This window comes from Lepisosteus oculatus, chromosome 18, assembly GCF_040954835.1.
Source record: "Lepisosteus oculatus isolate fLepOcu1 chromosome 18, fLepOcu1.hap2, whole genome shotgun sequence".
Classification (NCBI taxonomy): domain Eukaryota; kingdom Metazoa; phylum Chordata; class Actinopteri; order Semionotiformes; family Lepisosteidae; genus Lepisosteus; species Lepisosteus oculatus.
This window is the reverse complement of record NC_090713.1, coordinates 11007822-11027435: the sequence shown is the minus strand read 5'-3', so window position 1 is coordinate 11027435 and position 19614 is coordinate 11007822. Positions and strand designations below refer to the sequence as shown.

General features: G+C 41.2%; 1 long non-coding RNA gene across 1 annotated transcript; it reads left to right on the top strand.

Annotated features, from left to right (window-relative positions):
- The first annotated feature begins 16371 nt into the window (after positions 1 to 16371).
- Positions 16372 to 18711, top strand: LOC138223979 (uncharacterized). Its single transcript, XR_011182367.1, has 2 exons — positions 16372 to 16496; positions 16839 to 18711. It is a non-coding gene; the product is annotated as an uncharacterized lncRNA (long non-coding RNA).
- The last annotated feature ends 903 nt before the right edge of the window (positions 18712 to 19614 follow it).

Sequence of the window (19614 nt, the reverse complement as noted above, 5' to 3'; positions counted from 1 at the left end):
CAAAACTACCCACTTTTCACACAACATTATAGGGGAGTAATGAAAAGCTTAACTGTGGCTATCTTTACCTGTACTCGTGAATGAAGAAATGGGACACTTTTACATCCCTGATTTCTTTTGAAAATTATTATATTATATACTGTATGCTCAAAGTCTATATACTTGTCAAATGACACGTTGCACAGTGACAATGCAATTAGAAATGCATTACAATGAGAAGCAATAGAATTATTAATATTGCATCTGTATTCGCATAATATGAGAACATTTAGGTGGTCAGAAGAAGTTCAAGACGGAACTACAATGAATTTAGGATGTATGGAAACCAAATTTATTGAAGGTCACTTGGATATCTTTGACTGTTAATGGATTTTTTTTCTGGTTTGAATCCCACCTGTGGAAGGACTCAGAGTGTGTCCTCTCTCTTTTTGCATCTTCTAAATGCTTTTTTGAAACATTCAAAACTAAAAAAAATAATTTCATCCCTTTTTTAAAATCATGGGCAACTTTATTTCTTCAGGAAATATTTTAATACAGAGACGGCAGAAGGACAGTGCTGGAGATCTGGAGTGGGTCCTCCCTTGTCTTCTTTTGTATGTCTTCTGTTCGAGTGTGCCCACAACTTGTGACTCACTCATCTCACCAGTCCAGTAGCAGCTACACTTGTTATGTTAGAGTGTTCCTCCTCTCCAGGGTCTCTTTGATCACACAGGGGTAGGAGGAAGGATTGTAACACCTGTAAAAATCCTCTGACTACACCCTGTCCCACACTGCAGAGAATAAAGATAGCACGTTGAGTCACTCAACACGTTTTTCTAGGGCTTAGGGAAGAAAATACAAATAAATGAGTTCTTACCTCATGATGATTAACGATTATCATTCTATGTCATTTGAAAATACGTTTCGGTGTTGGACTTTATTGATATTCCATCCATCCATTTTCTAGCTGCTTGATCCAATTCATGATCACGAGGGTGCCAGAGTCTATCCCAGCCAGCAAACAGCACAGGGCAGGATACACCCTGTACGGTACGTGACAGCAGTCCACCACACAGCAGACACAGAAACAAACATGTTCAGAGTCAAACCACTTTCCCAGAAGACAATAAGCCTGGTATGTCCTTTAGACTGTGGGATGAAACTAAAGCACCAGGAGAAAACCCACTTGAACCAGGTGAAATCATACAAAAGCCATGCAGACAGCAGCAAAGGAATTCAACCCAGTGCTCAAGTGATGTGAGGCAGAGATAGCAGCCACTGTGTCATCTGTTTTTATCTGCAATAAAAAAAGACAATCTCTGGTGCAGACTGAACTTTCACTCTGCAAGCAGATCAGAACTATTTTTGTCATACAATATAGATATAGTATGTATAAAACAAGATTGTTTTCATACTTCAGAAAAAACTCCCTGCTCTAAGCAACTGCTATAATAACAGTCTACGGTTTACTGACCAAGGAAACCAATTTGCATAGAAGAGACACTTTGCATTGGTAGCACGTGCTCTGGGAGTGTTTATAGCCCTGTGAGTTTAACACTTCATCCCTGAGAGCTGCCCTTCATGGCAACAGAACCCACAGCAGCAATGACCTTCATCACCATCTTCATCTGGACACTCATCGTCTGCACTCAGGGTAAGATATTATTTCATTATTTATTTATTTATTATTATTATTTTTTATTTTTGGGAGAAGATATAATTGAAGTATAATACATTGAACAATGCAAAAATATAATGCTGGCAATGAAAACAAACAATATAAATATAATGATGTTTTTTTTTATTTTCAGAATCCAGAGGACAGGTTACTGTGACTCAGACTCCATCAGTGAAATCTGTAACTGCAGGACAGACAGTCACTGTGAGCTGTAAGGCCAGCAGTGCAGTAGGCAACTGCTATTCAAGCAATGACTGCCTATCCTGGTACCAGCAGAAAGCTGGGGAAGGTCCTAAACTCCTGATCTATGCAGCAACTAACCGTTATACTGGGATCCCAGAGCGTTTCAGTGGCAGTGGATCTGGGACTGATTTCACTTTGACCATCACAGGAGTCCAGGCTGAAGATGCAGCAGATTATTACTGTCAGAGTTACCACTACATCAACAGTAAACATCTGTTCACACAGTGTTAAACAGCCGTACAAAAACCTCCCTCAGCAGGACTGCACAGCGACTGCACTGCTGCAGCTGGGACCTTCTGAGATGAAGACAATGACACAGAACACAGTTTACTGTATGAAGCAATTGAACTGAGACAAAAGCTGAACTTCATTAACGATATAAGTTAAGATATAACTTTATTTGCCATCCAAAAGGGTGGAAATTTGTCTTTGGCATCACCATACAAAACTAAAAAAGGCAATACTCAACATAAAATAAATTCACATTCAATACAAACAATAGGCCTAGGCACGCAAAAATATGAATTGTATACAGTACACACATCTTGCTCTGCCCATACTACACTACCATTACATATATTCCCATACAGGAAACAGACACTGAGCTGTGTTTAATATACAAACTCCTCAGGGAACAGAGGATTTCTTGTAGACATTTTTCTTGGCCACAGGCTTTCTAAACCACCTTGCTGAAGGCAGCTCTTGGAAATTGGAGTGAAGAAGTTGGGAGGGGTCATCAAGGATAAGTTGAACTTTCTTATGAACTGCAATGTAATACAGCCATATTGGGGTGTAATACTATGTTTGAGATCCCTTCTGCTTTGCTTGTTTCCCTGTCTCTGACCCAGAAAGTTTCTACCTTGTCTGGACTTCACCTGACTATACTCCTTTTGTTTGTGCACATTGTTTCTTATCCTTGAAAGCCTTTTTGCATGACCACAGCATGGCCACAGGACTGTGTTTCTCTGGCTGCTGAATGTTTCCTTCCAGCTTGCAGTTTACTGCCTGTTCGCCTGTCTGCCCTCCTGCTCACTTGTCTGCCTGCCTGCATGTAGGATTCATCACCAGCCCAGACCACTGTTCTCCTTTCAGCTCAGTTATTACATACAGTAAGTTGCAGGTCTTTACTGGATTTGTGCTGAGGGATAACGTAAATGGGTCCATTCATCTTGGCAAAATTAGTTAATGATCCACACTTGTCAAGTCTCTCCATCACTTTTCTGTTGGATTCAAGTTGTCACGATTCATAAGTCCCTCCTCTTAAGGACACTCCGGCTCTTTCTTGTTTGTCTTGATTTTTATGCACCTGCCTCCTGTCTCAGCCTTTTCCTTTAAAAGCCAGATGCTCCTACCATTCCGCCTACCAGCGAGTCCAGGAGAGGCTCGACGGCATTGACTTCACAATGGCATCCTGACCATCTGGGTCCAGGGTTGGGAGCGCCTGGCCCCGTTACCGCTTTTTATCTCCCTGACCCTTCACTGGATCCCGCTCCGGCTTTTTGCTTCTGTCATGTCTGTCTTGGATGGATTACCCCGCCTCTGGACATTTGCCCGCTCTGGATTTCCCTACAGACTCCCTTTGGACTTGTTTGCCTTGGATTACGCCCCCCCTGTTCGTCTAACAGACTCACTCCTAGTCTTCTTTTCCCATGTTTGTTTCACTCCCTTCTGGATTCTGCCATCTGCATAGGGTCCTGAAAACACGCTTCGTGACACAAGTCTGGGCTTTGACTGTGACTGGGCACTCAAGGACATTCAGTCTCTTCTTGTCAGACCTCTTCAGTGTGGTTTTGGCCTTATGCTTCGGATCTTTATTCACAACGAAGAGTGAATTTTTTGCCCATTGTTTAGATTAGTGAGTCAAACATGTTTTCCTGTAGGATTTGGCAGTACATTGCGTCATTCATTATATCACATGTACTGTATCAGCAGCCTTGGGCCCAACAGTGTCTGCTGGGCTGAACTCCAGGTTATTAAAGGTGTAAAAAAGGGAGTGTTGAAAAAGAAATTAAAGTTAAAGACCAAATAACAATAAATCTGCAGTTAGAGTATGAAAGATAAATGAAGGTTCAAGACCAAGTACAACGAGGGCAGAGAAAATAACACTTTGTTACTGCCTGAGCTTGGGATAACCTCAGTAAAACAGAGAAAACTCAGGGTTTATCTGCAAAACCCCTTCTATTCATGATACCTCAAAGAGGATCTGCTACTGCTGTATACAGTATATGCTATATCTGCTACTGCTGTATACAGTATATGCTGTATGAATTGTTGTTTTTTATGCAAAGGCTAATTGGTCACTCCGGAATGACAAAGAAATATTTGAATAAGGTCAAAGTAAAAAATACACCATCGAAATACACCAAAAATACATCAAATACATGTGGTTAGGATGGTTTGTGAATGTGTTAAGTGGATGCATTGTGTTATTGGCTTTATGTTGTATTTGTATTGCATGTTTTTCATTGTATGAACTCACCAAACCACATTCTATGCAATTAGTTTTCTGGCAATAAAGTTTTGAGCTTGAACATGAACGACACCATCTGTTATGGTCTAACTTGCAGGATCAATCAGTTCACATACTCAGCACCCATACTATTGAAGATAAGTGAATATGGAGTTACTATTGTTTGTGCAAATTCATATCATTGGATATCGTGGTAAACATTCTAAAAGTGTCATGAGCCTTCAATAACCAACAGCTCAAGAATTTGACTGAACACCTGTAAACGGGTTGTGGTGCTGGAATAACACTGGTCCTGCGTCTACAGTGGTCTCAGATCTATTCCAACTTGAGTGAGAGCCAGAGGACCAGCTCAGGGATCTTTCATTTAATTATTTTGAGGTTTAAAGGAAATGCAACAAGCCAAGCTCATACTGCTCACAAGAAAGAAAAGAGAAGCTCTTTTATAGCTGCCCTCTCAAGAGGCGCAGCTGTTGGGCATTTCATCAAGGCAGAATTCCCACATGGCTCTCAGAGCTCTGGGGATCGAGAGCAGTTTTTGGTCCTCCAGTGCCCTCTAGTGGTGACTAGCGGGACTTCAGGTGAAAAAACGATCCGCTGTGTCGCACAGCCCATCAATAGGACAGCACCTCCTACTGGCCAGCTAATGAACTCCTGATACAGAGGAAGGTCTGCACACTCCTGCTCTACAAGCAACACTCACAGAAACACAATCATATCATTGGTTTCCCATTGCAGTCCTGACCAGGACCAGCTTTGCTTAGGTTCAGAGGTCACAAGTTTAGCCAAAAATGATGGTGATGCCCCTTCTCCTCAAAGAAAGATATTTATTGTACATTTGTGAACTGGACACAACACAATCAAAGTGTTTATTTGAAACAACTTTCTTAATCAATTAAATCAATTGCTCTATGGTGCAGTTACTTTAATTCTATCTGAGCTCATTACTGAACCTGAATATACAATTTTCTTTTTTTCCTGATATACGGTACTAAACTCAATATAACGTCTTTTAGACAAACAGGTTATTCTCCCACACCTCTTTTAAACAGGAGTCTGTTTTCCAGGTGGACAATATTCCCAGGTCTCCATCACACTGCGGTGCCATTGAGGACATGAATTCAGCCTTTTCACTGTTACTTTACTGGTTCTCCATCAAAGTGTCTTTATAATACTTGAACTTCTTATAAAATGTGAATTGAAAAGTACTGGTACATTTGTAACAATGTATTTTCAGTATTAAATATTCAGTATAAGGATCAAGCTGTAATAAGAAAGCTGTGTTTTTTAGCATGTTAGAAATTAGTAACCCATCTTTGACTGTGATAAACAAAGCAAAACATTAACTGACACAAAACCCTAACAAGCTCCATCTGTTTTCACAGGTCAGATCTCATCTAACTGTCTGTGACAGGATTGTATACAGGAAGGAGCTTTGCATACCTGTGCCGCCTCACTGCTCCAAACCCTTTAAGACTCACAGTGTGGATCAGTCACTGTTCAGCCCTTTCAGAGTCACTGACACACAGGACAATGATGCCACTGATTCTATTGCTGGGGACACTGGGGCTCTTTGCTCAAGGTAAGACATATATCCATTCATCCATTTCCATGTGAACATAAGGAGAACTCCAACATAGTGAGAGATTTACAGTATATAATGTAACTCCATTTACTTATTCAAATAAAATAAAAATAGGGAAAAAATAGATCACGTTGAGACATTATAAAAATATCAGTTCTTTTTTTCTGCTGTGTTCCAGAGTCCAGTGGACAGATTGTTCTGACTCAGTCTCCAGCTCAGTCTGTTTTCCCAGGAAGCTCTGTCTCTATCAGCTGTACAGCCAGCAGCTCAGTTTACTGCTCTACTCATAAAGTTGAGGAGCTGTCCTGGTACCAGCAAAAACCAGGGGAAGCTCCTAAGCTCCTGATCTACACAGTAAACACTCGTCATTCTGAGATCCCTGAGCGTTTCAGTGGCAGAAATCTGGACTCATCTACACTCTGAGCATCATTGAAGTGCAGACCCAGGATGCTGGAGTTTATTATTGCATGCAAACTGCCCTTCGTCCTTTCACACAGTGATAGACACCTGTACATAAACCTCAGACAACCACACAGGAACTGCTTTCCTTTTTAAACATTAACAACAGTAGGCTGCTAGGCTGAGGGTAGCTGCAGTTTAATAGAAAAGTTATTTATAAATGTTTTTAATTAATAATTTAAGAGTTAATTATTTTATCAAACTCACACATTCACAAAGGGAGCATTCATATCCTTTTTTATTATCCTGTAATCTCAATAGTTGCTGCTTTGTATTGTTATAATGTTGGAATATGAAGGAGGTTTATATCTTCCAGACAATGTATTGTGGAGAAAAAAAATAAAAAGGCAAATAATATGTTAGTACAGTCAAACATGTAGAATTGCAGCTGAGGGATACTGGGTAAAAAATCTATAACAAACCAATAAGACCTCATTTGAAAAAATTTATAAAAACACTTTGCATTCACTTTGGTGATCCCCTCTGTGCAGTTGATGGTCTCTTTGTCCTGGATCTGGAACGAAATGCCCAATATGTTGAGGGGCTCCGTGCAGAGCTCAAGACCCTCCTGCGCCATTGTCCTGTCCTTCCAGGGTCTGAAGAACTTCAGTTTGCTCTTTCGGCGGTTGAGCTTTGATCACAAAACCCTGGAGTATTGCTCCATGACCTGGATGGCTCTCTTCAAAACCCAGTCCGAGCTCCAGAACAGCATCATGTCATCTGCATACTGGGAGATCTTGAGGGTTTCCCTCGTGCCTCCTCCAGGGTGTCCCGGAAACAGGTGTAGAATTTCTTGGGAGTCCTTCTTGCCCTGGCACTTTGCCATTCTCCATGGACCAAAGTGCCACCCTCACCTTCACTGGTACCTGCAGAAACCTGGTCAGGCTCCACAGCTCCTGGTTTATTGGGCAACAAACCGTCAGTCTGGGGTTCCTGATCGATTCACTGGCAGTGGGTCTAGGTCACAGTACAAACTAAGTATCACTGGAGTCCAGGCTGAAGATGCAGGAGATTATTACTGTCAGCAGGGCTACAGCACTCCATTCACACAGTGATACACGTCTGTAAAAAATCAACAGGAAACACAGAGGACTGAGGCGGAGAACAGCTGCAGAGTGTCTACAGTGAACTGAGCACAACTAAGGTTGTACATAATGTATTAAACTTTTATCTTAATGTTATAGTCAGTATTTTTACCCAAATTACTTCTAAACGTATCTACAGTATGTTTTTAAATTAAACCAAAGATGAAAAATAAATAATTATTTGTACTTTTAACAGCTACGTAGATATTATTTTTATACAGTCTTGATACAAAATAAAATTATATCTCTTAATCATATATTTTTCAACAATATTAAATGTTTATCATTTATACATTTTATTTTGTCATCTGCATACTGCATACGGCCAGCAGCCATATCACTCTGCAACTCACAACTGGCAGCCCCACTGAAGCTAAGCAGGTGTGAGTCTGGTCAGTACCTGGATAGGAGACCCCCTGGGAAAAACTAAGGTTGCTGCTGGAAGAGGTGTTAGTGGGACCAGCAGGGGGTGCTCACCCTGCGGTCCATGTGGGTCCTTATGCCCCAGTATAATGACGGGGACACTATACTGTTAACAGGCTCCATCCTTCGGATGAGACATAAAACCGAGGTCCTGACTCTCTGTGGTCATTAAAAATCCCAGGGCGATTCTCGAAAAGAGTAGGGGTGTAACCCCAGCATCCTGGCCAAATTTTCCATTTGCCTTTACCCATCAAGGCCTCCTAATAACCCCCATCTATAAATTGGCTTCATTACTCTGCTCTCCTCCCTACTGATAGCTGATGTGTGGTGAGCGTTCTGGCGCACTATGGCTGCCGTCGCATCATCCAGGTGGATGCTGCACATTGGTGGTGTTGGAAGGAAGTCCCCATTACCTGTGAAGCACTTTGAGTGGAGTGTCCGGAAAAGCGCTATATAAGTGTAAGCTATTATTATTATTATTATTATTTTTCCAATAAAAACAGTAGTAGCTTCCATCACTAAGAAGAGAAAGAAAAGGCTGCTGTTCAGTCAGTAGTGTTAATTTATTCTGAACATGTTGGACTGACGGTGCACAGGACACTGTTATTCTAACAGATCCAATCAGACGAAGCAGGAGCCTGAAGACAATGAAGTCTGTATTTATCAACTCTGGCCACAAGAGGGAGACAGATCACTGCTACCTGCACTGTACAATCGCACATAGATAAAGCCAACAGAACAGCCTGCAGTTCTCACCCTTGTCAATCCAGTTCCCACATCGTTAGCACTTATCTCCTCTGTGCTACTGGATTCATTTCTTTCTATCTTTCTAAGCACCTGAAGAAGGATTACTGAAATGCCCTAAATTTTTTTTTTAATGATAATTAAAAACAGTATAAAATATGCAAAAAATCCTAATACAAACATAGGTGTTTGTAAATTCTATAATGTATTTCATACACTTATTGATTATTTGAAAGTAATAATTCCTACACTCTGTAACAGAAAAAAAGCTCAAATACAAGATCATAAAGCCCAGTTTATGAATCTGAAAATTAATATATGTGAAAAAGAACAGTAATATTATTAAAGTCCTCATCTCACACCTACAGTCTCTCACTGTCTCTACTGTCTGAGCTCATAGTGACCCTGTGTAATATCCCAGCTCATCCTGAGCCCACAGTCCACACTTAGTCAGAACAGTACATCCAGTACGTGGGGTTTGATTAACATTGAGGAAAATATTAGAGTAATACAATAATTTAATATTGATACTATTTTTAAACAATAGGAAAAATGAAAGGTTCAAGCACATGTTCAAACATGAATAAAGAATTAACAAAGTCAGAAATTATTATTTTTTCATACTATATTCTGTTAATTATTTAGGGTCATTACAAACAATCCCCAGGCTTATCCATGGTTATTAATATCACATATAGTACAAATTTACCATGATTACCATGATGGACCATCACAGGAGTCCAGGCTGAAGATGCAGGAGATTATTATTGTCAGAGTTACCACAGTGGTCCTGTGTTCACAGTGTTACACACCCATAGAAAAACCGTGTACAGGCGCTGCTCTGGCTCATCAACAGGAACCACAGAAAACTGAAGCAGAGAACAACTGCAGACCTACCACAGCTGGACGGGGTCGGTATGTCCCTCAGTGACACATTTTTAATCATCACCTGCCCCAATTTTTACTTTTGAAGACTTTGATTAGGAAGAGGAAACAGACACACTGGAGAAAGACAAACATCCCTGAACTGACAAAATCACTGGCCACTATATAAAGTACTGTGTACAAACTCAATTAATCTTCTGAGCCTTGGCCTTTCTTCAACTGTTGACACTTGTGACATATATTTTTCTATTTTTTAGTAACCCTTGAGCTCAACCAATATGAAGTAACTGCATTGAGAGCAGCTCTTCCCCTGCCTAGACATGATCATGTGACTTGAGGGCTCAGAGCTCACTACCACTTCCCAGACAGCAGAGAGCTCTGCTTCTCCAGAAGACTGGTCTCCTATAGCAGGAGACTTCTGTAGTGTCTGGGGCTCAACAAGGGTGGAAAGATTTGGGAGGTGGTTGGATAGGGAGGAGGAGGTGTGGCAGGGCCCATCTACAGTCCATCCCACAGCCTGCATGCAACAGGCAGTGATCCTGACTCTGGAAACTGGTAACTTATTTGTGAGGTTTTATTTAATAATTTCTGTTTAAAAAATATTGAAATACTCTATTCCTCACAAAGGTCATAATTAATGGGAAATCGACATAATCAAAATGACACCTTTGTTCTCAATCATGTCCCTTTTATTTAGAGAAACCCTGTACACTTGGTAGAGGGGCTGGTAGTTGGACACTGAGCTGTTCAGTTACAAGCTTGGAGATGTTCAGCCTGGGTTCTGATCAACACACAGTACAGGAACAAATACGCTTAAGCGAGAGACACGAGCTCAGAATGGCCGTAAGATGGAGCAACTTCCCCATTTTTGAACTAGAAACAGAGGAAAACAAAATAGCTTATCTCTCAGCAGTGTTCTCAGTGAGAGATAGACAACAGTCTTTCAAGGTCTGTTACAGGTGTAAAGGGGCCTTTGCACACTTTAAGGTGCCTGGTGGTACAGCCAGTCAGCTACAAAGCTAACATTTAAAAGTGGTTCCTGCATTTAGGGCTCATCATCCTTGACATATTCATATAAAAATTGTTTGTATTACAATAAATACAATTTGCATTCCTGTTTATTGTAAATACTGCTACAGGCTAAGGTAGATGACAATGGACTTGTCTAACAATCTAGTTAAAGTGTGTAAAACCTGGCAGTGTAAACTGTAACGAAAGTATTCTTTCGGGACCCTATGCAGATGACACAATCTGGGGATGAGAGAGGAAAACACGGGGAAAAAGCATGCAGGAGTCGGGAATGAAAACAGAGGGCGTGTCCATAGTGCTCAGGTGTTCAGGGGGGTGAGTCCGGGGCAAACAATCCAAAACAGAGTCCAAAGGGAAATCCAAGATGAGGCAAAAGTCCAAAGCCGGGCGGTCCATCCGAGATGAATAGGATTAAAAACCGGAGCGGGATCTGGTGGAGGGTCGGGGGGAACAAGGGGGGAACAGGACTAGGCGCTCAGATCCCGGACTCACTTGGTACGGGAAACAATGCAGAGCCCGGAACAGAGTGAACGTCTGGCTTAAGTAGGAGGGCAGGAACAGGGCGCAGGTGCACAAAATCAACTCAAAAGTGAAAGAGCCGGAGCGCCCTTAAGGGGGAGGGACTACAACCGTGACATAAACATTTCCAGCTTTACAGAAAATGGGGGGGGGGGGGGCTGAGACGCAGGGGTCTGGATCCTGTGATCACAAGCAATCATGAAGTTCACCTTGGTTTACCTGGTTAATTAAGTTCTGGGTAAATGATTAAGTGTCATTTACCAAGTGAGGTCTTCTGGATGCTGTAGATGTAGTGTAGGCCTTGTATATCTACAGTACTTGTAAGCACAGTAACTTGTTGCATGTTTATGTTGTGTTTAATACACTTTGTATTTTCACTGTTAATGAATATTTGTTTAACTCAGTGTGCCTGAATTAGTATTATTTTCACCAAAACTGTGCCAGAGAACAAATAATTCATGTACTTCTAATTATAGCAACCACTCTGATTACTTATTTTACTTCTTGATTTATCTGCTTGGTCAATTCCTGTTATTCACCATTTTCAAAACCCTCCATTTGTAACAATTCTCTATTTTCACATAAGGACAACCACAGAGCATGCAGCTCTACTGGATTTAAGGGGAACATAGTGTTTGAAAAAAACATCCTTAAAAACACAAAACACAACTGGAGCTACAATGGGATGTTTGGGTCTTAGATGCTTTTCAGGGTTTGCACAAGGCCAGTGAGTTCTGGAGATGGAAAAAATGTATTGGCTTAAAAATGTACATTCAGTGTACATTAAGTATGTTTATAAAACTGCTACAAAGCAGGTTTTGCTTTCTCTAGTTCTTTCTGCAGGGGTTCACCACCTTTTAGGCAGCCATGTCATTCTTTAAGGACGCCATCTTCTTGTTCTGTGTGTGACAGTAAATTAGCTTCTCGTGAAATATTGTGGCCAAAACATGTTGAATGGCGCCTAATGCACTACACAAATAATTTGGATTGAAAACAGCGAATACAGGAGAGGTATCCGCTCTGATTGAAAATTCAAAATTGTGAAAAATTATGTCAGTCTTAATTTTTTAAATATCCTAGATCAAGATCTACACTTGGATCCAGGCTGGATTTGGGACAACCAATAGGAGTTGAAATTTAATTGCCTCAAGAACAGGAGACAACTGTTTACACCCAGTTGTCTGGAACAAGCTGCTGTCACAGCTGTGGTGTTAAAGACATTTCTATTCAAGATGCAGGATGAGCAATTTGGATCATCAAAAATGACCACTGATTCAACCAATCGCTTAGCTGGAGCAAACTGGGTGAAATGCATTCTAAAAGGGCACAACAGCAGTGGACTAACAAGGATTTCAACACACAGCCTACCAGTTAGCTAATTAGAACTGAGAAAGCAAGATGAGCCTACTAGCCTCCTCGTCTATCTTGTGTCTCTGAGCTATTTGTACCGTCTTTGACCATTTTATCTGAGCGGTTTCCACAAGCATAAGCTCGGTTTGAAACACATAGGAATGGTATTTCAGGTTCCATTTTAAGGTGAAAAGACAATTTGTAGGATGGAGGTTTTAGTAAATTTATTTTTTAGAAAATAAAAGTCACTTTGCTGCCACCAGAGGGCACACTCCCCCAGATTCTTTCCCTGAAGTCAGAGATGTCCTGCTCAAACACTCGTTCTCCATCCCTATACAAAAAGTGCTCTAATTTAGGAGGGACTTAATCATCTTTGTCACTGTACATTAAGAAGAAGTTAACTGATTACTTATAACAGCAATTTACAGTCTGAACTTTAATCTTTCAGTCCTCCTGTGTCTGATCACACAGAGCCAAGTGGTGTTTTAAACAGACTCTCCACACTCCACTCCATTCCAACTGTGCCGAGTACAATAAGGGTTCAGCTGCTTGTGTCTCATCCTCTGCTCCTTACAAAGCTGCTCTCTGTCCAGTCCTGCTGTCCTGGGAGTGTTCATGATAAACTGCTCATCTTGCTCTGTCACAACACACAACACCAAGCTTGTGTTTCCAGCACTGACTGGCTACAAGTGCTGCCGAACCCAGGAAGATAATTTGCATAGAAGAGACACTTTGCATTGACAGCACATGCTTCAGTGCTCTGGGAGTGTTTATAGTCCGTTGAGTTTAACACTTCACGACTGAGAGCTGCCCTTCATGGCAACAGAACTCACAGCAACAGTGACCTTCATCACCATCTTCCTCTGGACACTCCTCATCGCTGCTCAGGGTATAATTTAATACTTGGTTAGGTGTTGATGTAAGCATATTTTTTTAAATTTGTGATGGAGTGTATAGCTGTTAGCAAATTATGTAATCAAGCTTTTCAGATATGTGTAAATAGCTAAAAGAAATTAAAGCATTGTAGTTATTAAATTCCTGCACTTGCTGTGTTTTGTCTTGTTTTCAGAATCCAGTGGACAGGTTACTGTGACTCAGACTCCAGCAGTGAAATCTGTTCTCTCTGAACAGACAGTCACTGTGAGCTGTAGGACCAGTCCTGCAGTGTATAATAACAACTACCTCTACTAGTACCAACAGAAAGCTGGAGAAGCTCCTAAACTCCTAATCTATTATGCAACTACCCGTCAGACTGGGATCCCAGAGCGTTTCAGTGGCAGTGGATCTGGGACTGACTTCACTCTGACCATCACAGGAGTCCAGGCTGAAGATGCAGCAGATTATTACTGTCAGAGTGAACACTACATCAACAGTAAAGCTCTGCTCACACAGTGTTACACAGCTGTACAAAAACCTCCCTCAGCAGGACTGCATAGCGACTGCACTGCTGCAGCTGGGACATACTGCAGATGAACTTACAAGTTTATTCTGCTTTTATAAGAGATTATTTAATACAGTCACATTATTCAAAGAACTGTGATTATGTTATTTCTCATTACAATCATGCTGACTGTGAGACAGGACAGAGAGATACCAATCACATAAGCCACCTCTGATATTCAACCAAACAGTCCATCCATCCATTTCTAATTTTCACTGTATCCAGTATGCAAAATCAAAGTAAATTTACTTGCCATTTTTGGGGTTTTGAGGAATTTTTGTGGTGTGCTTGAAATAACGGAGATACAAAAAAAGATAGAAGAAAATAAAGACAATTCATAAATTACACAAACATACAAAATACAATACACAGTACAGTGGGTCCACGTCTTACGCGAGTTTGAAATAGCGTCTTTAAAATAATGCTGTATACCCTTAAGTATATTTTTGTTTGAATTATGTAGTGCGAGTCAAAATAACGAGAGCCGCATAGTTATGCTGTTGGCCGCTCGATGCGAGTGTCTCATTGGTACATTGGGAATTTTTATTTTATACATGTATTTTTATTTTATACATGTTACAAGATGATGTATTGAATTATTTAGTGTGTGTAATCTATAAAGTGTGCATCTATAGTGTGTAAGCAGTGTCAAACTTATGTGTGCGGAATGCAAATATAGCATTAACTATTATTTTAAATAGGAAGCATTTCTTTAAAATATGTGAAACTTACAATACGCGCGGGTTTCCAGAACACAACCTTCACTTAAAATTGAGAACCCTCTGTAAAACTACTTGACTTGCATTAATTGCAAAGGGTGCAAGGCAGGATACACTCTGGAAGAGAAGCCAGTCAGTTGCTAGGCAGATAGACACAAAAAGACACACAAACACTCACACTGGGGTCAATTATCGCAGCAGCCAGTTATTCTAACAATGTATTTGGACTGTGAGAGGAGACCAGAGCACCTGGTGGGAAATCCATATGAACACGGGAAGAACATTTTGCACAAGCAAAATACAGAAATAAAAAGTTAATAAAAGTTTGGAAGTAAGGGATATTCTAATGGAATGTGCTAATTAGCAAAGTATGATCAAAAATCTTTAAAATGCATCAATTATATCATAATGAACAATTGGATTGCTCTGATTGAAAATGATTTTAAAAACTACAGTATCTCTATTAGCGCAATTAGGACAGCAGAAGCCTCTTCACATATAGAATCATACAGTGTACCTAAATGCCTAGATACTCTTCAATTGCCTCACAGTCAGAACGGATGTATGCACTATGTCCCACACCTGGAATAGAGGGACAGACAGAACACTAAATCGCCACACAATTGGCAGTCATATCCCTAAAGCCCTTTTAAAACCCACCTGAGATGTGGTCCCAAAGCTTCTGGTCTTATCTTAAATAACAAGTGGAACATCCTGGAAGATTCCCAACCACAAAATTACATCTTTGCAATGTCCTACAAAACAGATCGACCTTCGGGAAGTTCAGGCGCAAAAAAAAAATATATATATATACAGTATGAATGCCAAAATTTGTCTTGACATGTTTGATAGTTCCTGATAGTGAACGCATATTTACTTGTATGTGAGAATAAATGTGATTTATTCTTTTTTTGTGGTTTATTCAGCTTTTATTTTCAATATATTTTATGAGATATGAGAACATTAGAGTTAACATATGTGAAATATATTAACTCTGATGTTATTGTCTTATCTTGGTAATCCCTGAGGGAATTATCAATCTTTCCTATCACAGCAGATCATTTCACAAATATATTCTATTAAGACTAGTTTATTATACATGTTCTGGTGTTGTATCAATAGGTTGTACACCACGTATGTTATGCTGCAGCTGCTATTAAGCCCTGCAGTGAAATGACACATTGAGCCCCAGGCACAGGACTGAAGGGATCTTTGAGAGATCAGAGAGATGAGATGGAGGTGAGGCAGTGAGCAGGAAGCAGAGAGCGAGAGATGTGTGGGCTGACTGGGCTGGGAGCGAGTGAAGGCTGCAGTCTGCAGACTGGGACCTGTCTGTAGAGAAGGTGGGGAGACCAGCGTGAGAGGAGCTGTGTGGAAAGTAGACAGCAGGGTCACTGGGGAGAGTTCACTGGGAATAAATAGACAGAGGAATAGCAGGTTCTGGGGCAAGGCCAGCGGAGGACTGGGATCCCTAAGTGCTGGCAAGAGTACCTCCAGGGGAAGGCGAGTCTCCGCTGGATCAGTGCTTTCAGATTGTTTAGGGAAAAAGCTGTTGTTTTTGAGAGGCATATATGCATAGCCTAAATGTGGCAGAGCTCTAACGTCAGAGTACTGATCTAGTGGTACATGCACTACATTTTATATACACATAACAACAGACCCAGCTCTTGCAGATTGCACCTGTTCTCCCAGCTCAGGCCTTTTCTAACTGTCTGTGACATGATTTGTATACAGGAAGGAGCTTTGCATACCTGTGCCGCCTCACTGCTCCAAACACTTTAAGACTCACAGAGTGGATCAGTCACTGTTCAGCCCTTTCAGAGTCACTGACACACAGGACAATGATGTCACTGATTCTACTGCTGGGGACACTGGGGTTCTTTGCTCAAGGTGAGGATTAAAGAAAATACTTCTCTAATTATATTATATTTATTTTATTAACATTAATTTCACAACATTTAAAAGTTAGTTTAAAGAACTGAATAAATTTAGAATAAATCTAAAATTTAAAGAACTTCAATAGAAGTGTAGCAAATGTGTTTTCAGAGGCAAATATATTTACAAATTTGTAAAAAGTGTGTATTATAATTAATTATTGGCTAGGTGTTGACTTTAATATATTTTATGATTTGTGGAGTATATAGCTGTTAGCATATTATGTAAACAAGCTGTACAGAAAAGAGTAAAATAGCTAAAAGAAATTAAATTCCCTGTGTTTTGTCTTGTTTACAGAATCCAGTGGACAGGTTACTGTAACTCAGACTCCAACAGTGAAATCTGTTCTCTCTGGACAGACAGTCACTGTGAGCTGTAAGACCAGTCCTGCAGTATATGTTTATAACTCTAAGCACTGCCTAGCCTGGTACCAACAGAAAGCTGGAGAAGCTCCTAAACTATTGATCTATTATGCAACTACCCGTCAGACTGGGATCCCAGAGCGTTTCAGTGGCAGTGGATCTGGGATTGACTTCACTCTGACCATCACAGGAGTCCAGCCTGAAGATGCAGCAGATTATTACTGTCAGAGTTTCCACTACATCAACAGTAAAATCTGTTCACACAGTGTTACACAGCCATACAAAAACCTCCCTCAGCAGGACTGGACAGAGGCTGCACTGCTGCAGCTGGGACCTCCTGCAGGTGGACTTACAAGTTAATTATACTACTGTAAGAGATCATTTAACACAGTTACATTATTCAAGGAACTGTGATTATTCTATTTCTCATTTAAATCATTTTAAGATTGAGGCTTTGGGGCAGACAGATGTAGCGGCAATGCTTGTTAATAAGACAGAATTAAGTGTTGCTGTGCTTTCCCAAATGAGGCCCCATCTCTCTCTTCATCTCTGTGGTGCAGCCACAGAGAAACTATTCATGCAAGCTGATTTAAGGTTTCCTTTGATAAGGAACAGCTCCTAAAATGGGGATGCACTTAGCTAAGCCTGGCTATCATGATCAATGGTCATCCATTGGCGCCTATATGTCTAGGGAGTGCCAGATGGACATCTGGACTGCATTCCTAAGTGTCAGTAGTAAGTGACTCATATCTCACCTTGATCAACCAATCAGGAACTGGTAGGGCAGAGTAACCCACATGGGTCTCTGATGCCCATGAAACTTTCAGCCAATGAACGAGCTGAAGTTCCTCCAGGTAAAAACAGGCAACACAGAGAACCTGGAGTAGGAGAATCTCAAAGGAGAATTCCAGGGGTGCGAGGAGAATTCCAGGGCAGGACGGCCCAGGAGCAGAAAGGCTCCCAAGGGCAGCACATTCTCGCAGAGCGCCTCCTGACCATCCTGAGACTCAGCCCGGACAACCACGTAACGGCCAGTGTGTCCGAGTGCCAGAACTTTCCTCTGTTCTAAGAGTCTAGAGCGGAGGTTGCCAGAGAGTAACCAGAGGATCCACCAGAGGTTAGCATCAGCAGCAAGCCTCGTGAACAGGTCGGAACTGTGGACAGCTGAATCACTATTCAGAACTAGCACTTCATCAGGAACGAACCGGTCCTCTTCCTGACCTGCTGGGACCCACAGTCATCTTTTCTCCTGTGCACAAACTCTTGCTAGTTTCAGCCAAAACTAACTAGCCGGTCTTCAGAGAGCATCAGCAGTGCACCGTCGCAAGCCGTACAGCACAGCCTGGCACGCAGCCAGAGAGCGCGGATTGGACAGCAACAAGCCTGCAACTGTTTCTTTGTGCCCGCAGGAGATCTGAATCCCCAAAGATTGGATGAGTATTCAACTTCACTGCATTACTGCTCGAGAATTCAATTGTTATCCCAACCAGTTGATATCAATTTAATTCCTAAGAGTTATGTACTTGTTTTGAGTATCTAATGTAGACGTTATAACCAAGTTCATTTACGAAACGCTCTAAATGAATGATATACTGAGCGTATGTCCTCTTGATATATGTAACTCTTTGTGATTGAATGAATATATATCTTTTGTATTCTGATCACCCTCACCATAAAATCTGTTAGGTTTACATGCATATTGTATGTATTAATAAATGTATTCTCGTGTATTAGTACCTGTGTGTGTGCGTTGTTTGAGTTATACCGCATGGTTGGTTTCTAAAGCCATTAAAAGAATCATTTTGTGATTTATGTGATTTAAATGCCCAAACCCCTACAGAACTGGTGCCTCGTGAGAGCACACTACACAGATACACAAACACTCACACACTCACACCAAGGTCCATATTCCCAGCATCGGGGGCGCTGTGGAGTTGGCTAGTTTTACCAGTGTGGCCGGTTGCTGTGGAAACGCAGTCAGACAGGCAGCTGGGTTAACCTGTGAATAACCATGTCTTGCTGAACTTTAGTCTTTAAAAACAAAGTTTGTACACCATTATTTTCTGGTTCTGGCCACTAGGTAAACAGATGACAGAACTTGGTTTGTCCCAGCTACAACTTATTTTTTAATATATTCGGACATGCAACATGTCGACAAAAGAAACAGTCCAATGGTCTAAGACAGCAACATAGACAGCAGAAATAACAGTTGGTTCATGAACACAATATTTCTTCTGTTGCAGAAAGAATATCTTGAACAGAATTATGTACATCACAGCTGGTGATTGGCTGAGATGCTGTCAGGTTAAGTTCTGGTACCACCCTACAGATCTCCCACTAGTGGATATTCCTTTGGGTGATGAACAGTGGCCTTGGACCTTATGATCATGTCTAGATGACTTTCTGCTTGACATCCAGCCACCTTTGGCAAACATCCACCATGGAGAGTACTGGGTCATCACTGTCCTGTGAAAGACAAATTAATCTCCCTCACTTCCCCACACACAAAGAGCACCAGGTCACTCTGTGGCTGAGATCACAGCATGAGAGCCGTATGGAGCTAAAGACAGGGGCCTCTTTAGCTACATTCTTGTGCCCTTTCTGCTTGCTCAAGGCACACAGAGACGATTAGAAAAGTATTAGAATGCTTCTGGTACTCCTCTCTCAATGTAGAAAGAACATAATCATTTGAAAAGCTCACAGAAAATGGA